At 41.9% G+C, this 23,539-nt stretch overlaps 1 protein-coding gene across 6 annotated transcripts in view; it reads right to left on the bottom strand.

Annotated features, from left to right (window-relative positions):
• Positions 1-23,539, bottom strand: part of clcn3 (chloride channel 3) — a 154,301-nt gene that overhangs the window by 76,730 nt on the left and 54,032 nt on the right. The gene's annotated exons all lie outside the window — the stretch shown is intronic.

Below are 23,539 nucleotides of genomic sequence, written 5' to 3'. Positions count from 1 at the left end.
CATGCGTCTCTAATTTCCTGTTTAATGCCCTCCCCTACATCTCCACTACTGTTTGGGGGCCAATAGACAATCCCCACCAACGTTTTCTGCCCCTTGGTGTTTCTTAGCTCCACCCATACAGATTCCACGTTGCGATTTTCCGAGCCAATATCCTTCCTCACTAATGCATTGATTTCCTCCTTTACTAATACTACCCCAACTCCTTTCCCTTTTTGCCTGTCCTTCCTAAATATTGAATACCCCTGGATGTTTAGTCCCCATCCTTGGTCACCCTGCAGCCATGTCTCCATAATCGCAACTATATCATAACCGTTAATATCTATCTGCGCTGTTAATTCATCTGCCTTATTGCGAATGTTCCGCGCATTAAGACACAATGCCTTTAGACTTGTCTTTTTAAGACTGCTAGTCATCTTAGTATTATTTTGCGCAATGACCCTATTTGTTTTTTGCCCTTGTTTTCTCTGCCTTCCACAATTGCTTCTTCCCTTTCTGTATTTTGTTTCTATCCTTGTTTCCCCTTCCTCTGTCTCCCCGCTCAGGTTACCATCCCCCTGCCATTCTAGTTTAAACCTTCCCCAACAGCACTTGCAAACACCCCCGCGAGGACATCGGTCCCGGTCCTGCTCGGGTGTAACCCGTCCCGCTTGTACAGGTCCCACCTTCCCCAGAACTGGTCCCAATGTCCCAGGAATCTAAATCCCTCCCTCCTACACCATCTCTGGAGCCATGCATTTATCTGGTCTATTCTCCTGTTCCTATACTCACCAGCACATGGTACTGGTAGTAATCCTCAGATCGCTACTTTGAGGTCCTGCTTTTCAATTTATCTCCTAACTCCTTAAATTCACCTTGTAGGACCTCATCCCTTTTTTTTTTTAAAACCTATGTCGTTGGTACCGATATGGACCACGACTACTCGCCGTTCACCCTCCCCCTCCAGAATGCCCTGCAGCCGTTCCGTGACATCCTTGACCCGAGCACCAGGGAGGCAACATACCATCCTGGAGTCGCATTTGCGGCCGCAGAAACGCCTATCTCTTCCCCTTACAATTGAATCCCCTATCACTATAGCCCTGCCACTCTTCTTCCTCCCCTCCTGTGCAGCAGAGCCACACGTGGTGCTCCAAACTTGGCTCTTGCTGCTTTCCCCTGATAAGCCATCTCCCACAACAGTATCCAAAGCAGTTTGTGAGGGAGATGACCCCAGGGGGCTCCCGCTCTACCTGCCCAGTCCTCTTACTCTGCCTGGCGGTCACCCATTTCCTTTCTGCCTGCGTAATCTTTACCTGCGGTGTGACCACCTCACTGAACGTGCCATCCACGATAGTCTCAGCTTCGTGGATGCTCCACAGTAAATCCACCCGCAGCTCCAGCTCCGAAATACGGTTAGCCAGTAGCTGCAGCTGGACACACTTCCTGCACACATGGTCGCCAGGGACAGTGGTAGTGTCCATGACTTCCCACATAGTACAGGAGGAGCACATCACAGATGCAAGCTGTGCTGCCATGACTTGCCTTAGATTTACACTGCGTTCACCTCAGACTCTCCTGCCTCACCTGTGACGTCGCACAGTAGTTTTCTCTTGTTGCAGGTCTAATGCTGCTTTTATCCCCGCTTTCAGTCTTCTGCTGCTCAGGTCAAGTTCTCAGCTGTTCACTCTGTGTTCTGTTGCACTCAGATACAGATACACATATCGCTAAAAGTAGCGATGCAGGTTAAAAAGGCCATAAAAAAAAGCAAACAAAGCCCTGGGGTACATTTCTAAAGGGATAGAATTGAAAAGCAGGGACGTTATGTTAAACTTCTATCAAACCTTGGTTAGACCACACTTGGAATACTGTGCACAATTCTGGTCTCCATATTATAAAATGGATAGAGAGGCACTGGAGAAGGTGCAAAAAAGATTTACAAGGATGATACCAGAACAGAGAGGTTACACCTATCAGGAAGAATTGAATAGGCTGGGGCTGTTTTCTCTAGAAAAGGGAAGGCTGAGGGGTGACCAGATAGAGGTCTTTAAGATTATGGAAGGGTTTGATAGGATAGATGTAGAGAAGATGTTTCCACTTGCAGGGGAGACCAGAACTAGGGGCCATAAATATAAGATAGTCATTATTAAATCCAATGGGCATTCAGGACAAACATCTTTACCCAGAGAGTGGTTAGAATGTGGATCTCGCTACCACAAGGGAGTAGTTGAGGCAACTAGCATTGATGCATTTAAGGGGAAGCTAGAGAAACACATGAAGGAGAAAGGAATAGAAGGACATGTTGATGAGGTTAGATGAAGATGGGAGGGAGGAGACTCATGTGTATCATAAACACTGGGCATGGATCTATTGGGCTGAATGGCCTGTTTGTGTGCTGTACATTCTATGTAAATTAAATTGGGTTTTCTAAGACAGCAGGCAGAGGGATAACATGCCCACCAGTGTCGCTAATCTGCTCAGGGCCACTGTTTTCCATTGCCCACATTCTACCTTGGCCACTTTGCACGGACTGGATTAAGAAATTTTTGTTTTGAAGAATACAAGAAAATCTCCCATGGCATTGCTCACATCTCCCACTTCTGCCACGCTCTCCTCTTCTACCCCACTCACATTCTTTCTCCTTCCCTACTCTTAGATTTCCCTCTTTCACCCTCTCCTATCTCTTTGGCACTTGTAGGAGAAAAGGCCTCTTTCTGTGCTGTAACATTGTATGAAAAAGGCTGTAACCATAGGCTGGACTTTGGGGAGCAAGAGATTGATCAGCACTTCAAGGAGCAGGAGTAATCTAACCATAGCAGAGGACAGACTTTGGGAAGAAAATCGTGGAGTGGGCAAGCCAGCATAGGGACGAAACTGCAGAGAAAACTGGATGAAAATAAAAACAAACAGGAAAGGAGTTCGAAAATAAATAGCAGGTGGAGTGGGGGGGGCGGGGAGCAAAAAAAAAAATAGGGAAATAGGGCTTCAAAGAAAGAAGTAATAGTACAGCGAGGAGTGGGTCTTAAAGTAAAGACAGCAGGGAACGATAAAAAGCAGGAATCAATTGGCCTTCCAAAAACAGTGGGGATCAAAAAAAGAGCAGGGAACATACCTGTTTAGAGCAGGTAGGCCTGCAGACACATGACGGAGCTGGGAGTTACATTTTGGCAGGCCATAGTTGAAGCTAATCACATAATGCAGTCAGCCAATTTTGAGGCAAGGATAACCATCAGAACAGCATCGCAGTGCCAGCTGGGTGAACTTAATCACAGCTCAGGGTACTAAATAAATGACTAGATTGTGGCAAGAAAAAAAAAATGTACAGGAAGTATGATTCTAAGTGCGACACACACAAAGTGCATTCAGTATTCATAACTTTAAAAATATTATAGCGATAGATATATCCTTCCCAATTCCCATGACACTCAGCAGAGGCACAATGTGGCCACTGCACATGCTCCTGCTCCCAATGTTGGGTTAGAGGATTCCTAGGAAAAGCTAAAGATATTTTTTCCCCCCTCACCAGTCGTCTTCTCTCCATCCTTCTTTCCTGAAGGCAATGGGTCAGAGTTACACGGGCACTAAGTGCTCTTGCTTGTGCTGAAGTGCCCATTCTTCACATGGGAGCAATGATAAGATATTCACCCGCAGCAGGAATCACATCCAACCCCAAACCTGACCTTACCCCATGTCCAACAATGCAGTGGTCACTAGATAGTGGCCAGTTGTTTATTCCCTAACCAGTGGGAATTGAGGTTAATTGTGTCTGCCGTGGCTTTGGTAGCACTCTTGCCTCTGAGTCAGAAGGTTGTGGGTTCAAGTCCCATTCCAGAGACTTGAGCACATAATCCAGGCTGACAATCCAGTGCATAATTGAGGGAGTGTTGCACTGATGGATGTGCCGTCTTTCGGATGAGACGTTAAACCAAGGCCCCGCCAGCCCTCTCAAGTGGACATAAAAGATCCCATGGCACGACTCGAAGGAGGGCAGGGGAATTCTCCCCAGTGTCCTGGCCAATATTTATCCCTCAACCAACACCTAAAACACAGATTATCGGGTCATTATCACATTGCAGTTTGTGGAACCTTGCTGTGCATAAATTGGCTGCCGCATTTCCTACATTACAACAGTAACTACACTTCAAAAGTACTTCATTGGTTGTAAAGCGCTTTGGGACTTCCTGAGGTTGTGAAAAGCGCTATATAAATGTAAGTCTTTCTTTCTTTCAATTGTGGTGTCTCCGACTGCCTCCAGCTTGAGATCAATTAAAACAGCACAAACCAAGTATCAATCCCAGGACCTTCTGGTCTGTATGACTGAACTACTCACTGCTTTGACTAGCTGAGCCATTGGGAGAGCATATGGTCAGCAAGGAACTCAATCAAAAAGCACTTATCAGTGACAGTTGCTTTCCCCTTCAAACAAATGCATTACAAATTTCCCTGAGGTTATCCATTACCCTTTCTAAATGTGTGTTTGGTTTAATCAATCAACAATTGACTTGATCAAGTCATGCCTCATAGCACTATATCCAAAGTCACTGTCATCTTCGCTGTTTCAATGGGCACATGCCTGCCAGCATGTTAAGGATGACCACCAGCGTATATCAGGAGAAATTATAAACAATTAAAAATTAAAATGAAAGCCTTTTGCAATTGCGGTTTATTCCATTATTGGAACCGTGAATCAGAATTGCTGTCTTGTAACTCACTGCCAACCACCTATATTTTATGTAGATCAATTTAATTAAAAGGTCTTGCACCGAGCACACAAGGTTAGCATCGGACCTTTCAAAGGCATCACGCTTGCAAAATGTGGCCTCAGAGATGATACTTCCAAAGCGGGGGGGCGGGGGGCAGGGGGAAGAATCTTAAACGGTAACCTAACAAAACCAACTGGCTAACTGTGAGTGAATCAAAAGTAGCAAAATATATTACTGAGGAAGGAGTGAGCCAACAGAAACCCGAGTGAAATCCTCTTTTTTTCCAAGCTACCATTTACAAACCAGCAAGTGCCACAAAACTAACCAAACAAATCATTGAAATGATGTCTTCACATGATTTTTGGCCACCACTTTCCTTCTTTACTCAGGACAGCTAGAAATAACATCCATGAAAAAAAGCCATTTCTGAATAAGTTATTAAGCTTACTCAAAGTTGGTCATGTAAGAAGTTTCCCACACAGAGGCCTGCCCTACTGTTTGGAGTGGCAAAATGATAAAACCACAAACAGTAAACGCAAAGGTAAACAATGATAAACATTAGCAGTTGTTTGGAGAAATTGAATGCAACTTTTTTGTAGCTGTCCACAAATACTGCCCTGATTTGCTAAATTACAGCTTAAATTCCATTACAGTAAGGATTTTCAAATGTAACCAGCAGAAAACAGCTGCTTTAAAAAAAGATTCACTAGTGTCTATACCAATTCAGACTCTGGCTGGCAATTTCTGCACGTAAATGGGGTTTCTGCCGCACCTCTAGTGAAGTTATGGAGGCCAAGTGCGAGCAGCTGCAAGGAAATTTGTTTCAATCAAATCTGTTACTTAAAAAATGGGCTCAATAGAATTTATCTGATTAACCTTCCACAAATTCAACAAACAATAATGAAGAGCTTAGCAATATCTTGAAGCAAATTGTGACCCATCAGATGCATGTGTTCAGTGTTGTGTAAAGGCTGGGAACCTTGTTTTTAAACAGAATCATACTGAATGTATAACATTCATTTCTTCAACTCAGATACTTTGCACTGCCCAATGTGAACCTTGAATGACAGAAAAAAATGGCATAGAAATTGGGAGTCAATGAGAATCTTGAATAGTTTCCAATTTATTAGGCAATGCTTAGACTGTGCTGTGGGAAGGAGAGAAATATTGAAGAAAATCGACACAATGAACAACAGCACATTCTGTTTGCCTTTTTTATGGCTTTATTTATCTACCTTTCCAGAACAGTCGACCTTGATGAATAAGCTGCTTCAGTCTCTCCTCACATCCATGGAGCACTGTACTTAGACTGTCAGGAATCAACACGTCAGTAAAAGAAGCACTGGCTAGATTTGCAGTTCCAAATTAAGTATCAATATCCATCAAGTAAAGCACATGGAATTACATATAATTTAAAGCACAGAAACAAGTCATTCAGCCCAACAGGTTATGCCAGTGTTTATGCTCCACATGAGCATCCTCCCACCCTACTTCATCTAACCCTATCAGGATACCCTTCTGTTCCTTTCTCCCTCATGCACTAATCGAGCTTCCCCTTAAATGTATCTATGCTATTTGCCTCAACTACTCCTTGTGGTAGCAAGTTCTACATTCTAACCACTCTCTAGGTAAAGAGATTTCTCCTGAATTCTTTATTGGATTTATTAGTGAATTATATTTATGGTCCCTAGTTTTGGATTCCCCACGAGTGGAAACATCTTTTCTACGTCTACCCTATCAAATTCCTTTGGAATTTTGAAGACCTCGATGAGATCACCCCTCAGCCATTTTTTTTCTAGAGAAAAAGAAAAAACATAAAATCACTTTGATTTGCAAAACCAATTTATTAAAGCCATTGCTTCTGGTTGGCCATCTGCACCAGTATCACCAGCTAAATGATAGGCTGGTTGGTAAATTCAGATAATGCAATTAAACTGGACATGCAAAGTCCTCTGAATATATTTTCATTCAAACATATCAGAAACTGAATGAAGGCTGCTGAATAGTGTCTCCGAGGATAGAGACGAACTCTTCAAGCCATCTTCCTATATCTGCCTCGGAGGTCTACTTTAAAATATTGATAATATGTTTTGTTTTTAACATCTGTTGGCTTTTATTTTCTAGTCGTCAAATTTCAATCAAGTCCTTCCATATTTTCTATCCCACCACCACCCAGATGATCAACAAATCGTAGAATCATAGTAAGTGCAGCACAGAAGGCGGCCATTCGGTTACTATTGAATCTGTTTCCACCACCTTTTCAGGCAGTACATTCCAGATCATGACAACTCGCTGCGTAAAAAAATGTCACCTCTGGCTCTTTTGCCAATCACCTTAAATCTGTGTCCTCTGGTTACCGAACCCTTCTGCCACAAGAAACACTTTCTTCTTATTTACTCTATCAAAACCGCTCATGATCTTGAACACCTCTATCAAATCTCCCCTCAACTTTCTCTGTTCTAAGCTTCTCCAGTCCCTCCACATAACTGAAGTCTTTCATCCCTGGTACCATTCTAGTAAATCTCTTCTGCACCCTCGAAAAGGCCTTGACATCCTTCTTGAAGTGTGGTGCCCAGAATTGAACACAATATTCCAACTATGGCCTAACCAGTGTTTTATAAGGTTTAGCGTAACTTCCTTGCTTTTGTACTCTATGCCTCTAATAAAAAAGATGTGGAGATGCCGGTGATGGACTGGGGTTGACAATTGTAAACAATTTTACAACACCAAGTTATAGTCCAGCAATTTTATTTTAAATTCACAAGCTTTCGGAGACTTCCTCCTTCCTCAGGTAAATGTACCTGAGGAAGGTGGAAGTCTCCGAAAGCTTGTGAATTTAAAATAAAATTGCTGGACTATAACTTGGTGTTGTAAAATTGTTTACACGTTTCTAATAAAAAAGCCCAAGATCCCATATGCTTTTTTTAAAAAAAAACAGCCTTCTCAACTTAGCCTGCCATCTTCAAAGATTTGTGTATGTGCACCCCTTTTAAAATTGTACCATTTAGTTTATATTGCCTCTCCTCATTCCTCATACCAAAATGCATCACTTCACATTTCTCTGCAATAATCTATATCTGTGGAGACTCGTGCATACCTTTGGAAGCCAGACTCCTTAATGCCTGCCAGTCGGAGGGCTGGCTCTTTAATGAGTTGGCACACCCTAAATGATGCATCAAAAGATGATATTTTACTTCCCTTGTATCTGCCTCCTGGGGGAAGCCATCGCACACCATTTAAGCTCAGCACCCAGTGAATATTTTCCCACTTACCTGGATGAGTGCAGCTGCAACAACAGTCGGGAAGCTCTACACCATCTAGGACAAAGCAGTCCGCTTGATCAAAAGCCCACCCACCACCTTAAACATCCGCTCCCTCCACCACCAGCCCACCATGACTGCAATGTGTACTATCTACAGAATGATTCACTGCAGCAACTCACCAAGGCTTCGACTACAGCACCTTCCAAACTCGCGGCTTCTACTATTTGGAAGGACAAGGGCAGAAAATGCATGGGAACACCATCACCTCCAAGTTCCCCACCAAGTCACACACCATACTGACTTGTACATCTGCCACCATTCTTCCATCGTCACTAGATCAAAATTCTGGAACTGCCAACCTAACAGCACTGTCAGAGTGCCTTCACCACACAGACTACAGTGGTTCAAGTAGGCGACTCACCACCACCTTCACAAGGGCAACTAGGAATGGGCAATAAATCCTGGCCTTGCCAGCGATGCCCATATCCTGAGAATGAATTTTTAAAAGTTGGCATCGCAAACTATATCTGGTACAATCTAGCTGTGTAAAGGTAAAATGGTCATCTTGGAGGAATGCTATATGCCATTCCAAACATGTATTATGTTAAGTTTCAGTTCCTAACAGACGCAGCCCTACTTGTGGAAGCTGCCTTTTGCAGCGAGTGCGAGTAATGAGTGTTGGGAGAAGACCCAAATCGTAACAAAACCGACGCAAGATATCCACACCATTCATCAAAGTTAATATTCAGCACTCTGCTTTTAAAGCTTTGAAATTTCAACCTAGTCCAACACCAAACTGCTATTCTGCATCCAAAAATCCATTTTTGGATGTAGTTCAGCTGAAGTACCACCAGCTGAACAATAAAAGATACTTTAACAACAAACTTTTTTTTTGTTAAGACTTGCAAATCAGAACTTGAATCAATTGCTTTTAGCAAAACAAACTTGTACTTCTCATAGAAAAATTAGCTCCACCCCAGCCTCCCCTCCCAAAGAGACATCTGCAGTGATGCACCAATCCTGCAAGTACTCACTGCCATTTTTTTTTTGGGGGGGGGGGGGGGGGGGAGGGGCTTTGACCCAGCTCCTCTTATCTGAGAGGACCAAGAGGTAATGGAAGCTTTGAAAATATTTGAAAACTAACCATTTAGTTGCCTGCAGCTGCTGAAAGTGAGTTTCTTCATACTGTTCTCAGTTGCCATTATTGCTTATTATGTTTCATGGAGCAGTGAGCAGTGCTACGAGACAGGGTTAAGTGAACAAATAGCATGTTTCTGTGCCAAGACACAAAAAAAATGGCATCCTCCAGTCTGGACACCGACAACAGTGTAATTAGCTTAATTCTTTAAATAGATACAAGTGTATACTTTTCAGACAAGTAATTGATGATAATCACATCCTGGATTATTCCTTCAATTCAACATGTTGACATGACATGCCCATGATGCTGACTCGTGAATTGCTTCATCGCAAGAAGGTGAATCCAAGACACAAGCACATTACAGTGCACTGTTCATTAAACGTGTTCAAGAAATTTATTTTACTCCTTAGATTGATTGCAAAAACAGAACGTTACATAGAAATTACATCATGGAGGTATACCGTTCGGCCAAACCAGTCTGAGCAGTAGTCCTAATTTCATCTGCCCACCCCGTTTCAATATCCCTTTATTCTACTTTCCATGAACCACCTATCTAAGTTATTTCTGACCGTTCTGGAGTATACAGTGTTTGAAGAGGTGATCATTATATCTACTATGCCCATATTAGTAATTATTAGGGCAAGTCATTTGGCACTGCAAAACATCCAGCAATAAACCCATACATTTCTAATTACCTACAATACAACAGTAACTAACTACACTTCAAAAGTACTTCATTCGTTGTGAAGTGCTTTGGGACATCCTGAGGTCATGAAAGGTGCTATGGAAATGCTAGTCTTACTTTCTTCTTTAGTATCAATTGCTGCCCAAGTACTGCTACTTATTTATGAAAAGTCCCGGGTGCACTGGTTGCTCAGTGGATTTAAGTAATAACAAATCACCTGACCTAACAATTATGCCACCGGAATAAATTGGCTTGATGAACAGTTTTCCAACATGGCACTTGAACCATTTGAGAGCATATTTGCAAAGCAAACCACATTTTTATTCAATAAACAGTAACTAAAATTGAAAGTAGAAATTAGTCTGGGCTTGCACTCTAATGGACTATCAAACATTTTAAAAAGTCAGGCTCCAGCAATGTGTCATGGGGTACAGTCAGGTCCATTAAGGTGCAGTTGGCTGATACAACCATTGTGAAAATTGTTGAGCTATCAAATGGTCAAGATACCATGTTGGCAAGCTTACTTTGGCAAATTTATTCTGGTGGCATAATTACTTGGTCAAAGTGAACACCTTGAGGGAAGGGTAGAAAAGTGGTGAGGATAAAAAAAAAATCAAGTACAGTACAGCTTAAATGAATACTTAAAAAAAAGAGTGAACTGATTTGCCAATAAGGCATGAAATTGCCTGGGGAAACCATGGGAGCAGGCTTGGGGCTGGCACATAATGTATACAAGAGACAAAAATAAGGCTCTTTTTAAAAAAAAGTTATGCAGCATACCTGGGCTCCTACTTTACTTAACAGAGCAGGCAAAATCATGGACAACCACGTATACCAAGATTTGCAACGGTTGGACTGAAAGTTATGAACTCAGCAAATCTTTGTTTAAAAAGTCTTGATCAAAATTCAAAAACATTTTATAACATGTATGTCAGAAAAGGAAAACATTTAAGCAATTAATTTTAATTTGAATGTAGTAGGCACTTCCGAATAACTATGATGTTATGCTGCAAACTGTAACCACCGTTCAGAAGGTCAAACAGAGAAAACATTTAGTGCCAGCTCCAGGATCAGTCCCCTTTGTGTACCTCAAAACACATACTTGTTATTAGGGCAGACAAGTAAAAATAAATTGCTCTATTTATAAAAGGCAGATTTTTCTGTGCACATAGTAACATTTCTTCATGTTCTGCTACAGAAAAAAGATTCAATCCCAGATTATTACAAATGATTTATAAATAATTCACACGATAAGTCAGCACTTGTAGTTTCAATTATCTACATAAGTGTGCTGTTTGGAAGATCTATTACCTGCCTCATAATTAATTGAGTGATGAAAGCCATCAGCTCTCTCTGCCTTTTGAACTAAAACAATTCTACTTGACGTGAAGCCGTGTGACTGTAAAAGCTGCTACCACAATGGAAACAACGTAGTTATCCAACACTCTACGGTTGCTGAAAAAAAATGTTTCCGTCCTCCATTCTCAGCTCTTCTTATGGCCTCATGAATAAAAGCACCAGGTAATACTGTGGCAGACAGTTCAGAGTTCCGTTCACTACACTTCACTCGGTTTCTGACCTAGGTTATTCACAATATATATCAATGATTGGGATGAGGGAACCAAATGTAATATTTCCAAGTTTGCTGACGACACAAAACTAGGTGGGATTGTGAGATGTGAGGAGGATGCAAAGAGGTTTCAAGACGATTTAGATAAGTTGAGTGAGTGGGCAAATATGTGGCAGATGCAATATAATGTGGATAAATGTGAAGTTATCCACTTTGGAAGGAAAAATAGACAGGCAGAGTATTATTTAAATGGTGAAAGGTTGGGAAATGTTGATGTATAAAAAGGACTTGGGTGTCCTTGTACATCAGTCACTGAAAGCAAACATGCAGGTGTAGCAAGTAGTTATATTGGCCTTCATTGCAAGAGGATTTGAGTATAGGAGCAAGGATGTCTTACTGCAGTTATACAGGGCATTGGTGAGACCACACCTGGAGTATCGTGTGCAGTTTTGGTCTCCTTACCTAAGAAAGGATATACCTGCCATAGAGGAAGTGCAGCGAAGGTTCACCAGACTGATTCCAGGGATGGCAGGACTGTCATATGAGGAGGGATTAGGTAGACTCGGCCTGTATTCACTCGAGTTTAGAAGAATGAGAGGGGATCTCATTGAAACATATAAAATTCTGACAGGGCTAGACAGACTGGATGCAGGGAGGATATTTTCCCTGGCTGGGGGGTCCAGAACAAGGGGTTACAGTGTCAGGATACGGGGCAGGACATTTAGGGCTGAGATGAGGAGAAATTTCTTCACCAAGAGGGTGGTGAACCTGTGGAATTCTCTACCACAGAAGGCTGTGGAGGCCAAGTCACTGAATATATTTAAGAAGGAGATAGATTGATTTCTGGACACAAAAGGCATCAAGAGGTATGGGGAAAGAGCGGAAATATTGTATTGAGATAAAGGATCAGCCATAATCATAGTGAATGGCGGAGCAGGCTCAAAGGGCCGAATTGCCCACTCCTGCTCCTATTTTCTATGTTTCCATATTACAGCTGAGTAGCATTTCCCTACTAGGGGAGGGAGGTGCGAGTTGGATGAAAATGTAAATGGAATCATCCTACCTGAACAACATCATTTACCTCCAAAGTAAGCACTAAAGAAAGAAGGAAGTTACGTTCATGTTGCATCTTATCAAATATTCAAGACCTCATTATTGTATCATCAAACGTGGCAGCCAATTTGCCCACGGACAGCTAATAAGATGAATGACTGTCTTTAGGGGGTGTTGGTTGAGGGGGGAATGTTGGCTAGGACACAAAGAAATCCATGTTCTTTTTCAAAGAGTGCCAGGGGATCATTTTTTTTTAAAAGGACAGTGCCTCAGTTTAATGTTTTGTCTGAAAGATAGCACCTCTGACAATGCAGCACTCCCTCAGTACTGCATTGAAGTGTCAGCCTAGGTTATGTGGCAAGTCCTGGAGTGGGGATTGAACCAACAACCTTCTGACTCGGGCAAAAGGCCCATCACTGAGCCAAGCTGCCACTTAACTGAAATCTGGGAGCAGGCTGCGTGCCCTCTCTGCAGCAGTGGTGTGAGTTTACACAGCTGGAAGTTGTACAGGTTAATTTACTGAAAGAAAAATTGCACAACTAATTTTCTTTTGGAGGAACATCTCAATAGTCTTCCAAGCAGGGTCAAGAGGAAACAATCAATGCAATTTCCATTGTTGATAGGGTGAGATAGATGGCCCATAAAACCGTTTATTAACAGTTTATGAAGTTATGTAATACGTAAAAGAAGTCAAGAACAAGAGAACATATTGTTAAAACTTTCTAGAGGTGTTCAAAGAGTAAAACATTAATTTGCAACCAATTTTTGTAGTCTCCGAGAAGAGATTGAAGTCAATGTGGCAGGTAAGTAAAAGACTCAAGAAGAAATTCGTATAAAACACTGGTTAGGCCACAGCTGGAGTACTGTGTGCAGTTCTGGTCGCCACACTACAGGAAGGATGTGATCGCTTTGGAGAGGGTGCAGAGGAGATTCACCAGGATGTTACCAGGGCTGGAGCGCTTCAGCTATGAAGAGACTGGGAAGATTGGGTTTGTTTTCCTTGGAGCAGAGGAGGCTGAGGGGGGACATGATTGAGGTGTACAAAATTATGAGGGGCACAGATAGGATGGATACTAAGGAGCTTTTTCCCTTCGTTGAGGGTTCTATAACAAGGGGACATAGATTCAAGGTAAAAGGCGGGAGGTTTAGAGGGGATTTTAGAAAGAACTTTTTCACCCAGAGGGTGGTTGGAGTCTGGAACTCACTGTCTGAAAGGGTTGTAGAGGCAGGAACCCTCACAACATTCAAGAAGCCTTTGGATGAGCACTTGAAATGCCATAGCATACAAGGCTACGGACCAAATGCTGGAATATGGGATTAGAGTAGACAGGGCTGATGGCCGGCGCGGACACGATGGGCCGAAGGGCCTCTATCCGTGCTGTATAACTCTATGACTCTATGACTAAATTCCCTGGGCCAGCAAGCATATATTCTAGGGCTATGAAGGAGACTCGGGAGGAAATTTGCATACTGGCTGCCATCACAAAAGAATCAGCAAGGCTGGACGTAAGGCAATGTCATACCTATGTTTAACAAGCATGAGAAACGTGTACCAGACAACTTCAGTCTAACATCAACAAGCAGGTAAAGGAATAGAACTATTCTGAGGGCTAGGTTCGAGGAGTACGTGTTGAATAGTAACACAAGAGCCAGTCAGGGCGAATTTAAGAGGACAATTCCTGCCCACCAAACGTACATAACTGCTTCCAAGACTTTACAGAAGATGTGGACAGTACATCATTCGACTACCAGAGTGGTAGAAGGCAAACTAGATGGACCTTGGTCTTTTTTCCTCCAGCAATTCCTATGGAACTCCCTATTGGTATTGTTAATTTGGAATTTTGGAAAATGTTAACAATGTTTCATGTGAAAGTCACAGAAATCCAGGGTGCAGCACAGGAATGGAAACAAAGTTGGTTAAAACATAAGAATATTAAAGAGTATTCATGACAAGTATATTGGAAATTGGATATGTATTTGAAAAGGAGAAATTTGCAGGGCTATGGGGAAAGAGCAAGGGAGTGGGACTAAATGGATAGCCCTTTCACAGAGCTGGCACAGACATGATGGGCTGAATGGTCTCCTCTGTGTTCTATGATTTTATTATGATTCTATAATGTCAGACTCAAGCCGTGCAGTGGCCAGTGCTTGAACCGTTGTCGTTTCTAAACTACATTAACAACCTGGATATTGTTTCATCGTCGCTGGGTCAAAATACTGGAACGCTCCATGTAACAGCATTGTAGGAGTACCGTAATCACAAGGACCGCAGTGATTCAAGAATGCCCATCATCACCTTCTTATGGGCAATTAGGAATGGGCAAAAAATGCAGGCTTTGTCAGCGATGCTCATATCCTGAGAATGAATTAAAAAACAGAAACTAAATGCAAGCCTGCCGGTGCTAAAATAGGGAGGAAAGTAGAGATATGGAATGCAAGAGGGATTTCGATTAGCTATGGAACTGAGAAGACAAATAAAATTTAACTGAAGAATTGCACATAAGCTGGAAAATACAAGCACAAGTATACAATTAGTTTAATTGAATTGGCAGAAGGAGACGTAGAAATTGGGAGTGATAGTAGACTTGACAATTTCAATGTCTAGACAATGTGGCAAAGCAATTAAAAAGGAATAATACTGTGATGTATAGCAAGAATAGTATAGTACAAGTCTCCAGAGGTTATGTTAAAGCTTTGCAATGCACTGTTCAGACCACTCTTGGGACTACTGCACTTGATTCTGGTCAATACCCCAAAAACAAAACACATACATGTTTTGGATAAAGATGAAAAGACGAGAAACAAGTCATAGCAAGTGTGAAGAGGATGAGCTAGGAGGAAAGATTAGAGAAACTTAAGTTTTACAGCCTGAAAAGGTGCCAGTTAAGGATGGGGGCGGGGAGGGGGACTTCATTAAGGTATATAAAATATGAAATGGTATGGATAATGTAAACCCATATAATTACTTCAAATCAAGCCAGGAAAGTAGAACTAGAGGACATTAAATTGGTGAGAAGTAAATTTAAAACAAGAACCTCTTTACTCAGAGTATTAAATGTCGAATAATAGCAGACAGACAGGATAGTAGCACCAAAAACATTAGATGTCTTCAAAATGCAGCTGGCTGCTATAATGTGCGAGTTAATGTACTGGAGAGATGCACTTCAATGGGCTGACTGGCTGTTGCTGATACTTGACTTTTTTTTTAAAAATGTGTACAACTACAGAGAAACATCAGTGAAAATTTTCAGGTATTAAAAAAATACTTTTGAGGCCTTGACTCCAGTTCATGTTACTTTTTTATGGTGATCAGAATCAGTTAGTTGCAAATTTTAAAATGTCAATTTTGAACACAGACAGCAACTTCACCTTGAGTATTGTGTACAGTTCTGGACATTGTACAAAAAGGGGAATATTCTCACTTTGGAGGGAATACACAGAAGATTAAATTATATCAAACTGGCCATTCAGCCAAAATCCAGAGCGAAGATATGATGAGTTGAACAGATATTTTGCATCCATCTTCACTGTAGAGGATATAAATAACAAATAATTGTGAATCAAGAGGTGAAAGGGAGGGAGGAACTTTAAACATTTACAATCACCAGGGAAAGAGTTCTGAAAAAAGTATTAGAATTAAAAGCTGACAAGTCCCCAGGTCCTGATGGACTTCATCCTTGGGTCTTAAAAGAAGTGACTGCAGTGATAGTAGATGCATTGGTATTAATTTTCCAAAATTTCCTAGATTTTGGAAAGGTCTCATCAGATTGGAAAATAGCAAATGTAACGCCTCTATTCAAGAAAGGAGGGAGACAGAAAGCAGGAAACTACAGGCCAATTAGCTTAACATCTGTCATAGGGAAAATGCTAGAATCTATTATTAAGGAGGTTATAGCAGGGCACTTAGAAAATCTCAATGCAATCAGGCAGAGTCAACACAGCTTTGTGAAAGGGAAATAGTGTTTGACTAATTTATTAGAGTTCTTTGAGGAAGTAACAAGCAACGTGGATAAAGGGGATCCTGTGGATGTGGTGTACTTGGATTTCCAGAAGGCTTTTGACAAGGTGCCACATCAAAGACTACTACACAAAATAAGAGCTCATGGTGTATGGGGTAACATATTAGCATGGATAAAGCACTGGTTAGCTAACAGCAAACAGAGAGTAGGCATAAATGGGTCATTTTCAGGTTGGCAAGATGAAACGCGTGGAGTGCCACAGGGATCAGTGCTTGGGCCTCAACTATTTGCAATCTATATCAATGACTTGGATGAAGGGACCGAATGTATGGTTTGCTAAGTTTGCTGACAACACAAAGGTAGGTAGGAAACTAAGTTGTGGAGAGGACAGAAGGAGTCTGCAAAGGGACAGAGATAAGTTAAGGTGAGTGGGCAAAAATTTGGCAGATGGAGTATAATGTGGGAAAATGTGAACTTGTCCATTTTGGCAGGAGGAATAGAAAAGAAATATATTATTTAAATGGAGAGAGATTGCAGAACTCTGGAGGTACAGAGGGATCTGGGTGTCCTAGTACATGAATCACAAAAAGCTAGTATGCAGGTACAGCAAGTGATTAGGAAGGCAAATGGAATGTTGTCATTTATTGCAAGGGGAATGAAATATAAAAGTCAAGATGTTTTGCTACAGTTCTACAGGGCATTGGTGAGACCACATCTAGAATACTGTGTGCAGTTTTGGTCTCCTTATTTAAGAAAGGACATAATTGCTTTAGAGGCAGTTCATTGAAGGTTCACTTGACTGATTCCTGGGAAGAGGGGGTTATCTTATGAGGAAAGGTTGGACAAGTTGGGCCTGTATACACAGGATTTTAGAAGAATGAGAGGTGATCTTATTGAAACACAAGATCCTGAGGGGACTAGAAGGGGTAGATGCTGAGAGGATGTTTCCCCTTGTGGGAGAGACCAGAACTCGGGGTCACAGTTTAAAAATAAGGGGTCTCCCATTTAAGACGGAGATGAGGAGAATTTTTTTTCTCAGAGGGTCGTGAGTCTGTGGAACTCCCTTCCCCAGAGAGCGGTGGAGGCAGGATCATTGAATATTTTTAAGGCTGAGTTAGATAGATTCCTGATTAACAAGGGAGTCAAAGGTAATAGTAGGTAAATGGGAAAGAAGAGTTAAGGTCACAATCAGATCAGCCATAATCTTATCAAATGGCAGAGCAGGTTTGAGGGGCCGAATGGTCTACTCTTGTTCTTAATTCGTATGTTCGTATGTATCACGCAGAGAATAGTAAACCTGTGAAATAGTCTAGCTAAAGAAGCAGTAGAAGAGGAGGATGCTAGAAATTTTAAGGATGAAGGATACATTTTTGGCAGAGAAGGCTACTGAATCAGAGATAAAATAGGCTGTGACCTTTGGAACCAGCTCGATGAATGGAAATGATAAATTTCCAGTTCCATGCACGAAAGAAATTAGGACATATCGGCGGAGGAGGGGATCATTACCTTGGCTGGGATTTTCTGCGTTTGTGCTCACCAGCCCACAATTTTAATCCATTCATTTTAATGGATGGAAAATCGTAGGTTAGCATGTCCAGCCAGAATGTCTAATGATGCGTTATAATCTCTTGGAGCTTGTTCAGGTGCCCTAAGAAGTCAACAAAGAATTTCCCATAGTTTTTCTTGAAATTGGTCACTGGACTTTTTTTTTAAATTTGATTTCTTTGCCTCCTCCCAGGAGTTAGAATTTGGGGCCAGTGGTGCATAACGGTTGAACTGTTTAAAAATTGTAAACAATTTTACAACACCAAGTTATAGTCCAGCAATTTTATTTTAAATTCACAAGCTTTCGGAGGCTTCCTCCTTCCTCAGGTGAACGTTCACCTGAGGAAGGAGGAAGCCTCCGAAAGCTTGTGAATTTAAAATAAAATTGCTGGACTATAACTTGGTGTTGTAAAATTGTTTACAATTGTCAACCCCAGTCCATCACCGGCATCTCCACATCATGTTTAAAAATTGATTGATTAGCCTGATAGTCTTTTCTCCTAATTTCCTTGGTATACTGTGCAGCAAGCACACAATCGATATTAAACAAAAATCTTACGCCTGCATGCACTTCCTGTCAGATTTTTGTCACACTTTTTATGTCTACTTTTTCACCAATTAAATTTCTACTTAGATATAGGATTTGCCAGTGTAAACTTGTCACACTGCAGTTACACAAACTGGCCACTGGGTGCCTTTTGTGCCTGGTCTACGAACACCTTCAGATCCCTCTCGGAGAAAAATGCACAGCTTGGGATAGTCATCTTGGTTTCCCTTCAGGTAAGAATTGCTTCCCATTTTAATTTTTTCCTCACTGGTTTGTCACAGTTTAATTTTAATTATTTTGATTCTTTCATATAGTCTCTCAGGTTCCTGTTTTGTAACCTTTCATAATTAAAATTAAATCATTTTTATCCTTTTCTTGTGCTTCTCTCTCGTTAATCCGAGCTGTCTCATGATAACACTCATATATCCTACCAGATTTGTAAGACATAAATCATTGCCACATAAAAAGTGAAAGATAATAATCACAATGTGAATGAAAAGGTATTAATCAAATAAATGATCTTAATATGTAAAATTGACACTATACTCTCACTTGCCCCAAAAACCAGGCTTTCCTCTGACCCTGACTCCCAGCACCTCTGCCACACAATATCACATTACCCGCCAACCACAGCAACCTGAACAACCCCGAGAGAGAAGTTCTAAATATTGAACAGCAAATTAAGCACAATACCCTGCTTTCCTTCAGGCCAAAAAGCTGTTCTTGAAGGCTAGCATTAGCCTGTTTTCATTCTTCTCCCCGGGGCAACTCTGCCCCACAGCCCTCAAGTATGTTGTTTGCCACTACCACCGTGCGACCCTTGGCTCATTGTACAATTTCCTATCAGCCTTATAAGAACGTAAGAACATAAGAAATGGGAGCAGGAGGAGGTCAGAAGGCCCCTCGAGCCTGCTCTGCCATTGAATAAGATTATGGCTGATAGACCTCAACTACATGCCCGATCCCCATAGCCCTTGATTCCCTTAGGGCTCAAAAATCTATCCATCTGTCTATCTCAGCCTTGAATATATTGAATGACAGCCCCCTGGGGTAGAGAATTCTAAAGATTCACAACCTAAAGTGAAGAAATTCCTCCTCAACTCAGTCTTAAATGGCTGACCCCTTATCCCGCAACTAAGCTCTCTCGTTCTGGACTCTCCAGCCAGGGGAAACAGCCTCTCAACATCTACCCTGTCAAGCCCCCTCAGAATCTTATATGTTTCAATGAGATCACCTCTCATTCTTCTAAACTCGAGAATGTAGGCCCATTCTACCCAATCTCTCCTCATAGGACAACCCTCTCATCCCAGGAATCAATCCAGTGAACTATCGTCACAAAGCAAGGAAGGTAAGTATGTCCTTCCTTAGTTAAGGAGTCCAAAACTGTACACAGTACTCCAGGTGTGGTCTCACCAAAGCATGTAATTGTAGTCAGACTTCCTCACTCTTGTACTCCAACCCCCTTGCAATAAAGTCCAACATACCATTAGCCTTCCTAACTGCTTGTTGTACCTGCATGTTAACTTTGTGTTTCGTGTACAAGGACACCCAAATCCCTCTGAACACCAACATTTAATAGTTTCTCACCATTTAAAAAATATTCTGTTTTTCTATTCTTCCTACCAAAGTAATAACCTCACATTTCCCCACATTATACTCCACCTGCCACCTTCTTGCCCACCCACTTAACCTGTCCATATCCCTTTGCAGACTCTGTGTCCTCCTCACAATTTACTTTCCACCTAGCTTTGTATCGTCAGCAAACTTGGATACATCACACTTGGTCCCTTCATCTAAGTCATTAATATAGATTGTAAATAGCTGAGGCCAAAGCCCTGATCCTTGCGGCACCCGACTAGTAACAGCCTGCCAACCTGAAAATGACCCGATTATTCCTACTCTGTTTTCTGTCCGTTGACCAATCCTGTATCCGTGCTAATAAATTACCCCCAACCCTATCAGCCCTTATCTTGTTTAACAACCTTTCGTGTGGCACCTTATCGAATGCCTTTTGAAAATCCAAATATACTACATCCAATATTTCCCCTTTATCTACCCAAGTTACATCCTCAAAAAAATGCTAATAAATTTGTCAAACGCGATTTCCCTTTCATAATACCATGTTGACTCTGCCTAATCATATTATGATCTTAGTGCCCTGTTACCACATCCTTAATAATGGATTCCAGTATGTTCCCAATAACTGGTGTAAGGCTAACTGGCCTGCAGTTTCCTGTTTTTTCTCTCCCTCCTCTCAAATAGCGGTGTTACATTTGCCAACTTCCAACCCACTATCTCTGCAGCCACCTCTTTTAGAACTCTAGGATATAGGCCATCAGGTCCATGGGATTTGTCGGCTATTAATCCCATTAATTTCCCCAGTACTTTTTCCTTTACTAATATTAATTTACTTTAAAACTCTCCAGTGGCTGGAGTCATACCTAGCACAAAGGAAGATGGTAATGGTTGTTGGTGGCCAATCATCTCAGCCCCTGGACATTGCTGCAGGAGTTCCTCAAGGCAGTGTCCTAGGCCCAACCATCTTCAGCTGCTTCATCAAAGACCTTCCCTCCATCATAAGGTCAGAAACGGGGATGTTCGCTGATGATTGCACAGTGTTCAGTTCCATTCGCAACCCCTCAGATAATGAAGCAGTCCGAGCCCGCATGCAGCAAGACCTGGACAACATCCAGGCTTGGGCTGATAAATGGCAAGTAACATTCGTGCCAGACAAGTGCCAGGCAATGACCATCTCCAACAAGAGAGAGTCTAACCACCTCCCCTTGACATTCAACGGCATTACCGTCACCGAATCCCCCACCATCAACATCCTGGGGGTCACCATTGACCAGAAACTTAACTGGACCAGCCACATAAATACTGTGGCTACGAGAGCAGGTCAGAGGCTGGGTATTCTGCGGCGAGTGACTCACCTCCTGACTCCCCAAAGCCTTTCCACCATCTACAAGGCACAAGTCAGGAGTGTGATGGAATACTCTCCACTTGCCTGGATGAGTGCAGCTCCAACAACACTCAAGACGCTCGACACCATCCAGGACAAAGCAGCCCGCTTGATTGGCACCCCATCCACCACCCTAAACATTCACTCCCTTCACCACCGGTGCACAGTGGCTGCAGTGTGTACCATCCACAGGATGTACGGCAGCAACTCGCCAAGGCTTCTTCGACAGCACCTCCCAAACCCGCGACCTCTACCACCTAGAAGGACAACACCACCTGCACGTTCCCCTCCAAGTCACACACCATCCCAACATGGAAATATATCGCCAATCCTTCATCGTTGCTGGGTCAAAATCCAGGAACTCCCTTCCCAACAGCACTGTGGGAGAACCTTCACCACACGGACTGCAGCAGTTCAAGAAGGCGGCTCACCACCACCTTCTCAAGGGCAATTAGGGATGGGCAATAAATGCCAGCCTTGCCAATAACGCCCACATCCCATGAACAAATTTTTTAAAAATTTACTTTAAGATCCTCACTCTCATTAGAACCTTGGTTCCCCACTATTTCTGGGGGTTTTTTGTGTCTTCTACTGTGAAGGCAGATACAAAATATATGTTTAACCTCTTTGCCTTTTCCTTGTTCCCCATTATAATTTCTCCTGTCGCAGCCTCTAAGGGACCCACGTTTACTTTCGCTACTCTCTTCCTTTTTACATATTTGTAGAAGCTCTTAGAATCTGTTTTTATATTTCTTGCTCGTTTACTCTCATATTCTATTTTCTCCTATTCTATCAACTTTTTGGTCATCCTTTCTAAAATTTCTAAAATTCTCCCAATCCTCAGGCTTACTACTCTTCTTGGCAACATTATAAGCCTCTTCCTTTAATCTAATACTATCCTTAACTTCTTCAGTTAGCCTGATGGATGGATCACTTTTCCTGTGGTGTTTTTATTTCTCAATGGAATGTATATTCATTGAGAATTATGAAATATTTCTTTAGATGTTCGCCATTGCTTATCTACAGTCATGCCTTTTGAACGAAAAGCCTGAAGCTCTGCTGGCCAGACGGGGTTGTTGGAGGAGAATGGATAGAGCCAGAAGAGGGGGCATGTCACTAGTGCCAAACTATCATAGTAAAACGGAGCCAACATTCATAATCCCACATTGACCCAAGTGCTTGATGAGATAGCTAGATCAGTGGTGCATGGAGCTTGAGCACTGCTAGAAATGTTGCCATCTCCAGTGCTCCATGAATAAATCAGTAAGAAATGAAATCAACATTGTCCAATTCCTACCAGGATATTTCACATTACCAGGCTATTGTTACACATTCCAGGACAACCTGGAACTGAATAACTAAGAACCATCTTACTAAACAACCATCAATATGCATGGTGAACTCATAACAGTTGCGGTATGCAATGTTGCATTTCTGGACAAATTTTATTGCAGTCATCTGCTTCCCCATGAACACTCCTGTATCATATTTTTTAATCTGAAAATGAACAAGGCTCGTAGTCCACTTTTCTATCACCATCATTATAATGGACAGCTAAAATCATCAGCTTTTAACTAACTCCGCAATATACTTATACATCAAAGTGAACACAATGTTAAAATCTTTTTTTTTCTAGTTTCATATATGAACTAAAATATACTGAGCAAACAGGTTTGATCTGAGCAATTAAAATGTAAAACAATTAAAAGGTGACTCATTTCAGATGGCCTGTGGTACTATATTAAACACTCTGACCTAGTAAGGGAGGGTTCCACATCAGCAGGTTTGCACTTTGTTTTGATACAGACACCGCATAATATTCCACAGCCATGATACTTGAAATATCTGCACACATTTTTTGAAAAGTAACCATATAATGGGAACTGAAACCATAAAAGCAATATATATACTCAGCCACTCCAAAAATAAAAACAGCAAACATTAGGATGTTGAAGACTACAGCTGTCGTCGACACCGCTGAGTTTACAGTCGGTCAGGACTCTACTGCAGCTTAAACAGTGGAAAAAGCAGGTAGGTAGAGGAACAAAATGAGTGTAATTATATTCTTCTTGTGAATTGGTGCTTGAGCTTGTCTCACCCCACCGCAAAAGACGCTAAAAGATGTGGTTCAATAATAG

The sequence above is a fragment of the Heptranchias perlo genome, chromosome 4 (assembly GCF_035084215.1).
Source record: "Heptranchias perlo isolate sHepPer1 chromosome 4, sHepPer1.hap1, whole genome shotgun sequence".
NCBI lineage: Eukaryota > Metazoa > Chordata > Chondrichthyes > Hexanchiformes > Hexanchidae > Heptranchias > Heptranchias perlo.
The sequence above is the reverse complement of the archived record's forward strand: the minus strand, read 5'-3'. Positions and strand labels throughout refer to the sequence as shown.